Genomic DNA, 13,209 nt, shown 5'->3' on the forward strand with positions numbered 1-13,209 from the left:
TTTTACGGATTAATTATTATGACAAGTTATGAGGAATTAAAACCCACTCTACGACAAAAATCAAATACGTCGGCAGTGAACAAAGCAAGGCTGTTGGCAACGTATTGCAGATCGGGTAGCCTAAATGCCTAAAAGTAAAGTTTTACTCCCACATGTTCTTCAAATATGTGTTACGGAGGATTAGTAGCTTGCGGAATGTCTGAAATGAGTTGAAATAATTAAATAGCCTATTTTGAGTTCATAGAAAGGCCTACAGATGCAACCCAATTCAGAAGTGGGCATATAGATAAGGATAATTGAATGTTTAAGTAGCCCCCATTGACTGATTTAGTGTATGCCTAATCCTGTGAACATTGCCAAACGCTCATGGCAGCAGGTGAAAATGAAACACAAAAACTTTATTCAGAATAGTAGGTTTATATAGTTATAGCTTGCATTAATATTAAAACTAAAAACAATGGTTCTGTGTCATCCTTGTGGGGCTACATGCCCACCAAGTTTCATGCCCCCCGGTCTTTCAGTGTCCCGGGAATCATTGTCAACACAAAATTACTGAAGAAAAAAAAAAATCCGGAAAGAAAAACAAACTCTTGACTAAACCTATATGCCGCTTCGCTGCGCGGCAGTCATAATAACGGCTTCAAACTCATGATACACTGACAGAGAATGACAGACAGAGATAGAAGTCTTTGACATCAGTGAAGTCTGTCAATGCATGCCCAGAATGATATTGCACTATGTAAAGCTGTTGGTAAGACCCTTTTAGCTGGTTTTTAACTAGCTTGGTACTGTTTTACTGCTAAATGAGTTATATTTACACCAACGGGCATAGGCTATACATGGATGATACATGAGGCAACTTTTTGAGCAATGTTGAAGGGAACCACATAATGGCTTCCATGTATTCTGCTGATTCAAGAAACTGATAGTTCAAGTTCTCAAGAAACTGATGGTTAAAATTCTGAAGAAACTTGAGGTGGGTATTGTGTATGTGAATGAATGGACACTGCCCAGCCAGTTTTTAGGTTACATGTTTGTGTTCCTGATATGTATCTCAAGATATTACAACATTGGACACAATCTGACAAGTTTTTACATCAAAGGAAGAAGGTGAGAAGAGGAAGTGACAACATTAGACACAATCTGCCAAGTTTTCACGTCAAAAGAAGGAGGTGATAAGAGACACTGTCACTGTGGTCATGTATACTTCCCTCACTCCAGGGCTCGAATTATCTTTTTGTCTTTAAGGGGGTCTCTCTTTCTCATAAAAAGTTGGCACACCCCGCGTATAGCCTAACAAGGCGATACAATAAAATAGCCTAGGCGCAAGTGGCGCTTTTGCACAGTACAGTATATGCACACGGTAGGCCTAGGCTTTACCTTGACACACGCACACAACAGACATAGATTTTTCATAGAAATTGATTACTTTTAATTAATTTCAACATATTATTGATTATAATAGTCCATATCTCATTTCAATTTCACAATACAAAGAAATAGACTAAACGATTTAGTCTGTGCCATTCTCAATTTCACAACGTAACTCATTTAAACCAGACCACCGTCTCAGATAGGCTATCCTCAGTGTCAAACACAATAATGCATGTAGTGTAACTTATACACAGGGGAAAAAGCACTAACTGGCAGAAATGAATAAAGCCAGCCAAACTATGTTCTAGTAGGCTAATGTGTTGAACCGTGGAAAATTAATAGACAAACAATTTTGGAGTTTGCACTGAGATATTGTCGGGTAGCCATTGAATATTCCGACATCAGAGATTGCTAACAGGTGTTTCAAAATAGCTGGCAACTTTCCGGAGCTCTGAATGGCAGAGGATAGCTAGATCATCAGACAACACAATCATTGTAGGCTGCATTATGGGCCATAATTTATGGCTTTGTCAATCAACATAGAATAGGTGAAGCATGGGCGTAGATTTAGGGTGGGACGCTAAGGACTAATCCTAATCAATATTTTAAGATGACAAAATTCTCCCCACCAATATTTTAGCGAACTTATTTGTGGTGCTGATCATTCCGACAGCCAGCACAACAGTACAAGAAATGTCGTCATATAATTCATATGATTTGCTGAAAAACAGAGGGGGAGGGGGAAGGGTTATCTGACATGCACGCTACAGTAGCTACTGTACACGCACGGAGAGTGTCAAAGCACAGGCTACTGTAGGCCTACTTGTTTGCACCGGCAGTCAAGCGAGCGGGTGTGTCAACGACAACGGTAAGTTAGGGCTGTCTGCCAATACATAGCCTATCCCAAAAAAGGCCAGAGTAAAACATTGTGATATTCCCATTGCTCTTCAGCATGTACATGTTTGAACCTTTTTGTGGTTTGTAGATCAGCTTTGTCACCCAAAAATATGAAGCTTTTTCATTGCAGTCTAGGCAAAATAATTAGCCATACAAACTGGCAACTGGTGACCAGGCTTTCAAATGCGGAATTTACTGTGTAAAATAGCATTAGCTGTTAGGATATTACCCAGGATATTGTCACAGCTAACAGCTTCTGTAATCTTTCAACCAAAGTTAGGAGTCATGTTGAATAAGGGTGTGCCGCATGGACAGTCACATAGGCTTAAGTCACCATCACTGACTGTTAGGCTAATTGGGCTACCAATCTTGCAGTCGCAATAAACAATGGAGCCGAGACATTTCCCTGTTCCTATATTCTGTTTATGTAGGCTAATGTATTTGTGAATGTAGCCTGCACAATGCAAAGAAATAAAAGATAAACTGGTGCATTTCCATACTCATAGAAATTAACATTGTGAGAGACTTATCTCTTCTATGATCTCATCCCAGAAATATTTTCTTTGACTAGTTGGGGTTTTTTTACATTTATTTTATCTAATGACATCGCAAACATGATGAATTGAATCCACATATCCTTGCACTTGCGAAACTATTTTTCAGCATTCAAGTTCCTCTTAAAAGTGACAGGCAATTAGATTTACACACCAAATGTGATATGTACAAGTGTAGCCCAATAATTTAAATATCAATATGATGTAATCAAATTACTAAATATGTTTAGCTATTAGTAATCATGCAGATCATAAAATACCATAAATAATTATCAATATAAATGTATAGTTTATATGAATTCCAAAATATGAAAAAGAAACCTATGACAACCATCACTTTCTGTGTGTGTGTGTGTGGAGGGTCAATCAAATTCTATGATTGCCACTGATGTGAATGATCTCACAAATCACACAAACCAAATCAAATTTTAAAAAATCGCAATAGTATCGAAATCGAGATTCTTCACTTGCTATTGGTATTGAAACAATAATGTTGGTATCGTGACAACCGGAGTTGTGGATGTGTCCCCACCAAAGCTGAGACCAAACCTACGCTCTTGAGGTGAAGCGCAAGTTCAACAGCAAACAGGACTTTTCAGCACGTATCAAACCACGTAGGCTAGCCCAATGAACACCTATGCAAAAAAACACTCACATCAAAGCAGGGTGACTTCTTCAGATTTGCGAGTGCTGTCAAATCGATACGGTTTGCTCATATAGTCTAGTGGTGTGGTGGTGAAGTGTCATGCTGCGTTCAAGAGCGTAGTGTAGGTCTACGTCCCGTAGTAGCTTATATTTTAATTTAACGTCTTTAATGGTAAGAGATCGCACAGGGATGGATAATGAGCGGTTGTTTAAGATTAAATTACAATGCCAGACACCTTCAGATATGAGAGACCCCCTCAGGTTTTTGACTTTGTTGCTTTCATGGGAGCCAGTGCTCACTCTATGGGAGCTCGGCTCCCTCTGGCTCCCACGTAATTCGAGCCTTGCCTCACTCCTATTTTGCGCGTTTAGGAGAGTTTGGAGAGAGAGGAGAGAGTTTGGCCATAAGGCCAAAATGTTTGTTTACTTAGCCCTGTTGCTAGTAAAAATAAGCTTCGCTGCGCGGCAGTCATAATAACGGCTTCAAACTCATGATACACTGACAGAGAATGAAGTCTTTGACATCAGTGAAGTCTGTCAATGCATGCCCAGAATGATATTGCACTATGTAAAGCTATTAGTAAGACCCTTTTAGCTGGTTTTTAACTAGCTTGGTACTGTGTAACTGCTAAATGGGTTATATTGACACCAACAGGCATAGGCTATACATGGATGATACATGAGGCAACTTTTTGAGCAATGTTGAAGGGAACCACATAATGGCTTCCATGTATTCTGCTGATTCAAGAAACTGATTCAATTCAAGTTCTCAAGAAACTGATGGTTAAAATTCTGAAGAAACTTGAGGTGGGTATTGTGTATGTGAATGAATGGACACTGCCCAGCCTGCCAGTTAATGGCCTGCCTTAAGTTTTTAGGTTACATGTTTCTGTTCCTGATATGTACCTATATGTACCTATATTACAACATTGGACACAATCTGACAAGTTTTTACATCAAAGGTAGAAGGTGAGAAGAGGAAGTGACACTGTCACTGTGGTCATGTATACTCCCCTCACTCCTATTTAAAAGAGTGATGTGGAGTGCTATTAACAACCCTGACTGCTATTAATAATCCTGACTAAACTTCTGTCATTTTCATTTCCAAAAATGCTCTCAGAGCCAAACCTCCCAACACCTCGGTGTTAAACTGAAAGGCGTGATCTTAACATTCTTCACCATTGATGTCATACTGGGGTTGCTGGGAAACATACTCGCCCTGTGGATCTTCTGCTTTAAACTGAAGGCTTGGAACCCCAACAACTTGTTCCTCTTCAACCTGGTCATTGCAGACTTCCTGGTTCTAGTGAGTCTGCCATTGAGTATCGACACCTTTCTTAGGGGCTATTGGATATTTGGAGATGGCTTGTGCCGGATCCATTTCTTCCTGATGTTTTCCAGTCGTTCGGCCAGCATTGCATTGATGACTCTGGTGGCCATTAACCGGTACTTTAAGGTGAGGAAACTATTATTATGTCATGTCCACACTGAGCTCTCAACATGTCAAACATATTTATCACAGGATACAGGATAATACCAAACTGATTAGTGTTCTAGAAATGTTGAAGCAGTGATTTTCAACCAGGAGTAACTTACCGGTACTTTTACCCAAGAAGCTAGCTATGTTAATTATATTTGAGAGACAAAATCGTTTGCTAAATAAATCTAATGATAAATGGTTGTAATTGTTTGCTAAATAGTTGCCATAGCAATCAATTATTGATACATAAGATAGTTAATTATATTATAACTACAGTATAATAACTGTAGTAATAATGACTTTGTCAATCCAGAGAGTGTGTGTGTGACTTTTAAAAATGGCATGATTACAAATGTTCTCTGAATGTGAATAGGTGTCACCTTATGGGATATCCCCTTGGGCATGTGTCTTCCACTGAATCCAGCAGTATAGAGCTTAAGGGCCCAGACCACATTCAGTAGATCATGCTAATTTATTTTTTACTAATTCTGAAACATAATCTGATTGAAGAAGAAGACAGGACTGTGACTTTATCAAACGTTTTCTCATCACAGTCCTCTTGCTCCAGGTGGTCCATCCTCACCACTACTTTAACTGCATGACCAAGCAGCAGGCTGCATTTCTTTTGCTGTTTGTCTGGCTCCTGGTGATCAGCACTTGGGTTCCCATGCTGGCATTCAACCATATCAAGAACATCCGCAACAATACCCAGTGCTTATTCTTCCTTTCATACAAGGAGGACGGTTCCACCATCCTGGTGGGTACATACCGTATCCTGGCAGCAGAGGTGCACCTTGTCAACAGGCAAGGCAAGCAACTGCTTGGAGCCCCAAGCTGCTGGGGTGCCCCGAGACTTGGTCTCAGCGTGTTTTCCGGTGCGACAAGAATTTCGAGAATTTCGTCCATAGAGATGGAATGATGGATTACGTGATTTTGCGTGCGCAAACAGTACATCTGTACATGTATGATATAGCATATAAACAGCGGATCTGTGTTCAAAAGAGTTCAAATAATCCACACATGTTTAGGCTACTGTGGTAAACATCAATCGAGGGTGTAAATTGATGACGGATCAACATCGAAGTTTGCCATTGATTTAATGAAGTTATAGTAATGCTAATTGACAGAAAGATTGAACATGGTTTGCTACATCTAAATGACAAAATACTTGAGCTAGCTAGCGATAGTTACAACTAGTTAAGCAAGGTGATGGTTAACATTATGTTTGCATTTGTATTAATCCCAATGCGATGAGGACCAAGCACGCATTCATTTTTTAAATCGCATTAATCGTGTGCCGCCAAAGATTTGTAATTTTACATAGTCACTTGTTCTGTTATCAACGATTCTCTCTGGCTGCTAATATTTGACCCTTTGATGCACCGTTTTTTGTCCTTAAACTGACACAGACACTTGCTAGAAGATAATAAACATTAACGCATGAACTCCCTCCCTCGGCCAGCGCTTCAATGTTGCGCTTTTGTGCCTCTGCTTGGAGCAGATAGACCACCTTGAAGGTGCCGCTGCGTTTCGTAGTGTGGTTTGATAGGCAACAACGCTGTCACTGTTTGAAAAGAATAGCCTATCAGATACACAGGCTTTGCATTTGTGAATCCAGGTAGGGTGAACGCAACATTTTCTTTCCATTCCTCTTTATAGGCCCAGCTATTTTTCTCCCAGCTCCAACTCCTGTAGTTCGCTTTTTACTCTGCATGCTAATATTTGTTGTAGGCAAACAATAAACATTGTAACATTGTCAGGGGATGGGTCAACCAAGTAGCCCATTTAAGAATAAAAGTTAAGACTTTATCCAAGGAAATAATTCCAATAAGTCAGGCTCCGTGATAAACTGTCCATCAATGCCAAACTTATAGTAGCCTAGTGCCTCGTGTTGTAATGCCCACATTTACTATTCACAATATTGAAAGGGGAGATAAAAATAGAGTTCATTAAGAGAAATGAATTACTAATTTTGGGTATAGGACCTCAATAAAACTATTTAATTTCTATACTTTATATTTTGTACAAAGTTTATATTGGAGTTTTGAAGTAATTTTTAGTTATTTATTAACTTTTTTATTCTTTACATTTATATTGTCAAAAAAACAAGGTTTTTCATGTTTGGAACATTTGAATAAAAAAAAAAAGGTTTTATTTCATAAATTTCCGTTGGTGTCAGATTATTTATAGACTAACATAATGATGATGAACACTGGTTGGTAGGGCCCCCTAGGAATTTTTGCTTAGACCTTAGAATCGCCTCTGCCTGGCAGTCCTGGAGTTCATCCTCCCACTGGCCATGCTGCTCTTCTGTTCCATCCAGATCTCCAGCTTCTTGAAGAAGCGACAGATGGGAAAACTGGCCAAGGTGCGCAAGGCGATGAGAGTGTGTGTCGTTATTGTCACGTTGTTCATGGTTTGCTCTTCCACCACGGTGACGACCATCGGGGTGTTGGTCATCCGCTCGTATCGCCCATGTGACTGTAACGCCTTCTACACCTTCACCCAGATCACCATTGTGTCCTTTGGGTTGAACTTCCTGAACTCTGCCCTGGACCCCATCATCTACGTCTTCTCCAGCACCATGTTTAGGAGGGCGCTGTTGGGTGCTCTGCCCCGTGCCCTGCGCTGCGGACAGGACACAGAGGAGAGCAACTCAATCCACCATCCAGCAAGAGCTGAAGTCCATGAGAGCTGACAGCTGGAGTGAGGCCATATCATAAACTGCTCCTGTATAGAGTGCCTAAGTCCCGCCCTCCGGCTTCCGGTCCTAAGAAAAATATGAATGGGTGTCAAATTGACAGAGATGAATTGCGCAATGAATTTCACTAGCCTGGTTAACACCAGGCCACTTTTCGAATCTCAATTGAAATTGAGAATGGATCTGGAAAGGCTCCATTCGCCTTATTCACCCGGCGGCCAGAACGGAAATGCGGAAACAGAAAACACAGAATGGCTTCTATGTTTACCCTACCTGGAGAGCAACAGCGAACCCATGTTTCCAGAGCTCAGACCTGGTAGTTGGACGTTCAAGAGCACCCCATGTTGTGGCCGAAATTGCGATTCAGTTGCCAGGAGTCACCCATGCCCATGATTTAGCCTATTTTTATTTCATTTTGTGTGTGTGTCTGTGTTTTGTAAATTGTTTTGTGAATTACCTGTTTTGCTTTATTTTTTTTTCATTATTATATATTAAGATTTTATTATTATTTGCAGAGGTGGAAAAAGTATGAAAATATTGTACTCAAGTAAAAGTACCAATACCTTGATGAAATATTACTCAAGTACAAGTTAAAATACCGATCTGAAAATGTACTCAAGTAAAAGTAAAAAGTAGTTCATTTAAAATGTACTTTAAGTAAAAGTTACTTAGTTACTTTTTTTGGGGGGGGGGGCGGGTGGGTACCAGAGACTTTCTAATGAGGAGATACAGCACTCAAAAAATCCTCCATAGTAATGCATGGGGTTAGTTTGTAACGCCAATATGGCAGTTGTCTACACATATCACAACCCTTCCGTGGCAAAACGTTGACATGTGAATACATTGAGCCAATCATGTGGTGTGCTGTGAAGACATCGTGCCAATCATCTGTTGTGATCTCGCTGCTGGAGCAAGATTGGTGTCGTGAAGCCTTACGCACACGCATTTCTGCCGAAATAGATGCACGATAAGTGCCCAAAAAGTGTTGCAATATGGCCGCCGAGTGGAGGTACTTGCCTAATAAAGGATGTTGAGAAATGGAGATCTATGTGAAAAATCACCGGAGTTCTCCTTTAAGTTTAAGCAGTAGTTGATTTTCAAAGTTAGTTGCACTCATCCTTGGGTCGCTTTGCAGTGAACAGTAATCCAGCACAACTGAAAAGCCCCTCACAGGCAGCTGAGGCAGGCAGGCCAATGTTGAGTTGCAGAGAGTTTTTTTTATATTTGGAAACGAGCAGAAGGTTCAGCAGATTAAAGGGCGTCGAACAGGGGGGGAAAGTGGGAAGTATAGGGCAATGGAGGAGAGGGCCCTTGAAAAGTGGAATACAGGGGGCACAACATTTTCATCAGGCATTAGTAATAACTCAGGTAATCCACACATAAAAAATCTAAACAACTCCATAAGTAGAGTCATGTGTAATGAAGTGGAATAACACAGGGAAAAAGTATTGAACACGCTAAGAAAAAGCACTAAGGCAAGGAAAGGGAAGGAACGAGCTGGAATCTCTAAGTAGTTAATATAAATTAATATAAGCTTGGTTAGTAGCCTACTTAATGATGGGCTATAAAAAGGTTTTTCATTACCAAGGTGTCACACAAGAAACATTTGATGATGGATAAAAGCAAAAAGCTCTCCCAAGACCTTTGCAACCTTATTGTTACAAAACATATGAAACTGGTTACAGATGCATTTCAAAACTTCAGAATCTTCCAGTAAGCAGCATGGGAGCCATTATCTCCAAGTGGAAGAAACATCACTGCATCATCAACCGGCCTTGCACAGGATCTCCTCGCAATATTTCTGACCAGGGAGTCAGAAGGATAGTCAATTCCAAGAGCCAAGGACCACTCGGAGAAAGCTTCAGAAAGACTTGAAGGCAGCCAATTCAATTAAATTCAATTAAACAGTTCTGGAAGTAACTAAAGATCAGGATTCACAAGAGGGACCCCTGGAATCTGTTTAGAACAATGGACCAAAATCACACCTGATACTGCGACTAATAAGTTTTGTCATACAGGAAATGTCTTGAAGCTGTCTTTACAAACAAAGGCTTTTCCACAAAGTATTGAAGAAATTTCAGTAGGCACGTTCAATACTTTTTTCCTGTGTCATTCCACTTTAATACACAAAACTCTTACGTTTGGATTTTTTTTATATGTGTGTTAATATAATGTGTGGTGAAAATTTCGAATAGACTCACTGGAAGTTTAGGCTAATTACTGAAAAAAAAATTAAGCGTTCAATACTTATTTCCACCATATATTTATTTTACCTGAATATTTTAACTTCCAAATTAAATGTAAAAATGAATGTCAGACGAAATGTAAAGTTTGACTGACTGGATTTTGTATACAAAACATAGTGAAAACTGTCTAAGGTCACTCTCACTCTCCCTTGCTAAAGAGCTAAATGGTTTAGTCCGCCTGCACGATTCATAAGGTAGTCTATCATTTGTTTATTTAGTTGAGCATCGCTAGTATGCTAGTGGACCGCTGTGCTGCTGGTGCAATGTCTTTCTCCAAGAAAGCCAAGTCAGGTTACTAAAAACAAATGCCAAAATAGGAAAAAGAGAGACATCAAAATAAGGGGAAACAACTGCTAATAAACTTCTTTCCAAAGAAAGGTGAACACAAACGTCAAAACACGAAATCCCATGGTGTTTGCTTGAATATCTCCGCAATCATTGGTGCTAAAACGAACTGAGACAACCCATTTGAATAGCGGAAAATACACTTTCATAGGTTAGGCTAATCTGATGCATCTCTTGATCCAGCTCCATCTCCATCACTTTCAGAAAGACTGCATGGCGTCAGCTTGATTCATGTCCTGTTGTAGGCTACATGCTGATCATTATCACTAGGCAATTTAGTTTAGGGCGCGATTTCTTTTCTCTCCCTTTCTGTTTTCGTTAGTCTTAACTTTTTTTTTTACTCAAGTAACGGATGGGATTTTTGATGTAGCGAAGTACAATACCTCACTCAAAATGTAATCAAGTAAAATTTAAAATACCGATTTTATAAACTACTTAAAAAATACAAAATACACAGAAAAACTACTCAATACAGTAACGTGAGTAAATGTATTTCGTTACTTTCCACCTCTGATTATTTGGCCCCAGCTGTGGCACAACTGGCTGGGCCTGCACCGTACGCCGGTGACTAGGGCTGTAACGATACACCAACCTCACGATTCGGTTTGTATCACGATTTGTGACCCACTGTTCGATACGAATCTCGATTTTTCTTTTTTGGGGGGGGGGTTTGTTATTAAATATCATTTTAATAGCCTCCCTTAGAACACCAGAGGATTACAATATAATATATCTATTATTTTATATCCTGATCTAAAAATATTTTTCTGAATGACTGATATTTATGACAGCACACTTTATGCAGATTAGCCTATAGCCTAGGCCTACTATTTTTTGTTACAACTCTTTAATTCAGCTGTCTGGTTGAAGCCTGGAAATATTGTAAACAAAGTAGGCTAAGCTAGCCAACTATGCTATCATAGTCTACTGATTGGACTGTTCAGTTTCCCCATGTGTGTTTAAGTTTCAAGGTAATACTTGTTCTCCTTGGGACAGGCCCTTTTGGGAAACGTTGGTATTGAGATGATCAGTCAACTTCAATGCAAGAGTTTAAAAAAAATATGTGCAGCACGCTGATGATGCTAAGCGGATTTAATAGCAATTTAGCTAGTCGTCTTCTATGCGTCCTTGCTTTCACGATTGTGAATGTTTTATTTAAGTCGCGCGTGTTCATTGAGCAGGAGAGGGAGGGAGCGCGAGAGAGAGCGGGGCAAGGAGAGGGGGTTTACTTCTATACTGTTTGGTAAAGTTGCACACATAGTCTACAATGAAAGCAAGGAGAGGTATGAAATTATTATTTATTTATTTATTTGTTTTTGGACAATGTAGGCTACCGATAAGTAAAGCGGGAGATGTGGTTGCTTTTGCGGCCGCGTAAGCTGCAAAGCACTGCGTGAAACACTAGAAAGGGTGTGTCGCGATTCTGCCTTTTCACACGCGACACAGTATCGTGGATATGAATGTCGCGATTTCGGTTTCGAATGTATATCGTTACAGCCCTACCGGTGACCCGGGTTCGATTCCCGCCCCGTGGTCCTTTCTGGATCCCACCCTGACTCTCTCTCCCACTCGCTTCCTGTCATTCTCCACTGTCCTGTCACATTAAAGGCATAAAAAAGCCCCCCCAAAAATATATAAAAGATTTTATTAGTATTTGTTATCACCTAATTATTTCAAATAAGTGTACTGGATTATGGGTACGCTCACGCTGGCAAGTCATGCCGCTCCGTCCAGCACATGGATTTTTTATTTTTACTGTTTATTAGTTTGTTCATGTCTGTATGTGTTAGATTTGGGTATGCTGGCGAGTCACGCCGCTCACTGAGACAATTTGGTCATGGTAATCCTGTGATTTCAAAACTTCCACAATCATTTGTACAGTTGGCCCCACAAAAGAACCCCATTTTGAAATGCCTGTGCTAGGTTTGGGTACGCTGGCGAGTCACGCCGCTCACTGAGACAATTTGGTCATGGTAATCCTGTGATTTCAAAACTTCCACAATCATTTGTACAGTTGGCCCCAGAAAAGAACCCCATTTCGAAATGCCTGTGCCATTCACAGTTTGTACTGCTGTTTGTTGTCCTGTTTGTCCTGTCAAACTATTTTCACTATTGGTCAAAATGTAAACAAAATGTAAGTTAGTAGAACTTTCTGTATTTGTAATAGCATTGTGACAAAACATTTTAGACTTCATCTGTTACATTGATTAAACCATAGACTGTATACAGTCTATGGATTAAACTGTGTTCATATTAAGTCGTTGAAAATGGTTTATAACGACTGAAGAAATCAGCGAATTTATTTCTTGAAGTCTAGCTAGTTTACTAATAGCCTAATGTTATTGCAAATATGTATTTAGTGTAAACAGTTATTATTGGTATTTCATCATTTTACATTAACTGCCTAATGGCAACTATGTTACAAATAGTAAAGCATAATGGTACCCTGTAGCATGACCAAAGTTAGCAGGTAATATAACTGTAATGTAAATTACTTGCATGGCATCTTGCCTGTCTCACTTCCTCCAGTGCACTTGGGGTCAGCTACAGGGTCTTTAGCTGGTAGCACCTTTCACTGATGTTTCGCCCCCTAGCCAGTACATCTCTGGTTGTATAGGGATGTCTCCCTGCTGCTGACCCTATTGGGGTGTCTGGCCCATGTGTTGTCTCTCCTCCATAGCCACAGCCAGTAGCTAGCTCTCTCTGCCTCCTCTGCTAGCTCCTTGCTGGCCCTCTGCAGACGTTCCAGCAGCTCTGAGAAGCTGAATAGCCGACCTGCTCATAAAACCCCTGCATCCAACTTCCACTGGGTAAATGGATGCTGCCCAGCCCGCTAACTGTTAACTGCCTGCCTGCCTTAAGGAATTATCGAAATTGAAATGAAGTTGTATGGACTGGACTATGTTTTTTTTTTTTTTTAAACGGCGACGAAATAGTGTCCCAGTGACTTCCGTTTTACTTCCGCTA

At 40.2% G+C, this 13,209-nt stretch overlaps 1 pseudogene; it reads left to right on the top strand.

The window, feature by feature from the left end:
- Window positions 1-4,250: 4,250 nt before the first annotated feature.
- On the top strand, window positions 4,251-8,180 carry LOC143106841 (hydroxycarboxylic acid receptor 2-like; annotated as a pseudogene).
- Window positions 8,181-13,209: the final 5,029 nt, after the last annotated feature.

The sequence above is a fragment of the Alosa pseudoharengus genome, unplaced genomic scaffold (genome assembly GCF_046254945.1).
Source record: "Alosa pseudoharengus isolate Yale_2024_CS ecotype anadromous, Long Island Sound unplaced genomic scaffold, YU_APseudo_1.1 YU_APseudo_1.1_scf_6, whole genome shotgun sequence".
Lineage (NCBI taxonomy): Eukaryota > Metazoa > Chordata > Actinopteri > Clupeiformes > Clupeidae > Alosa > Alosa pseudoharengus.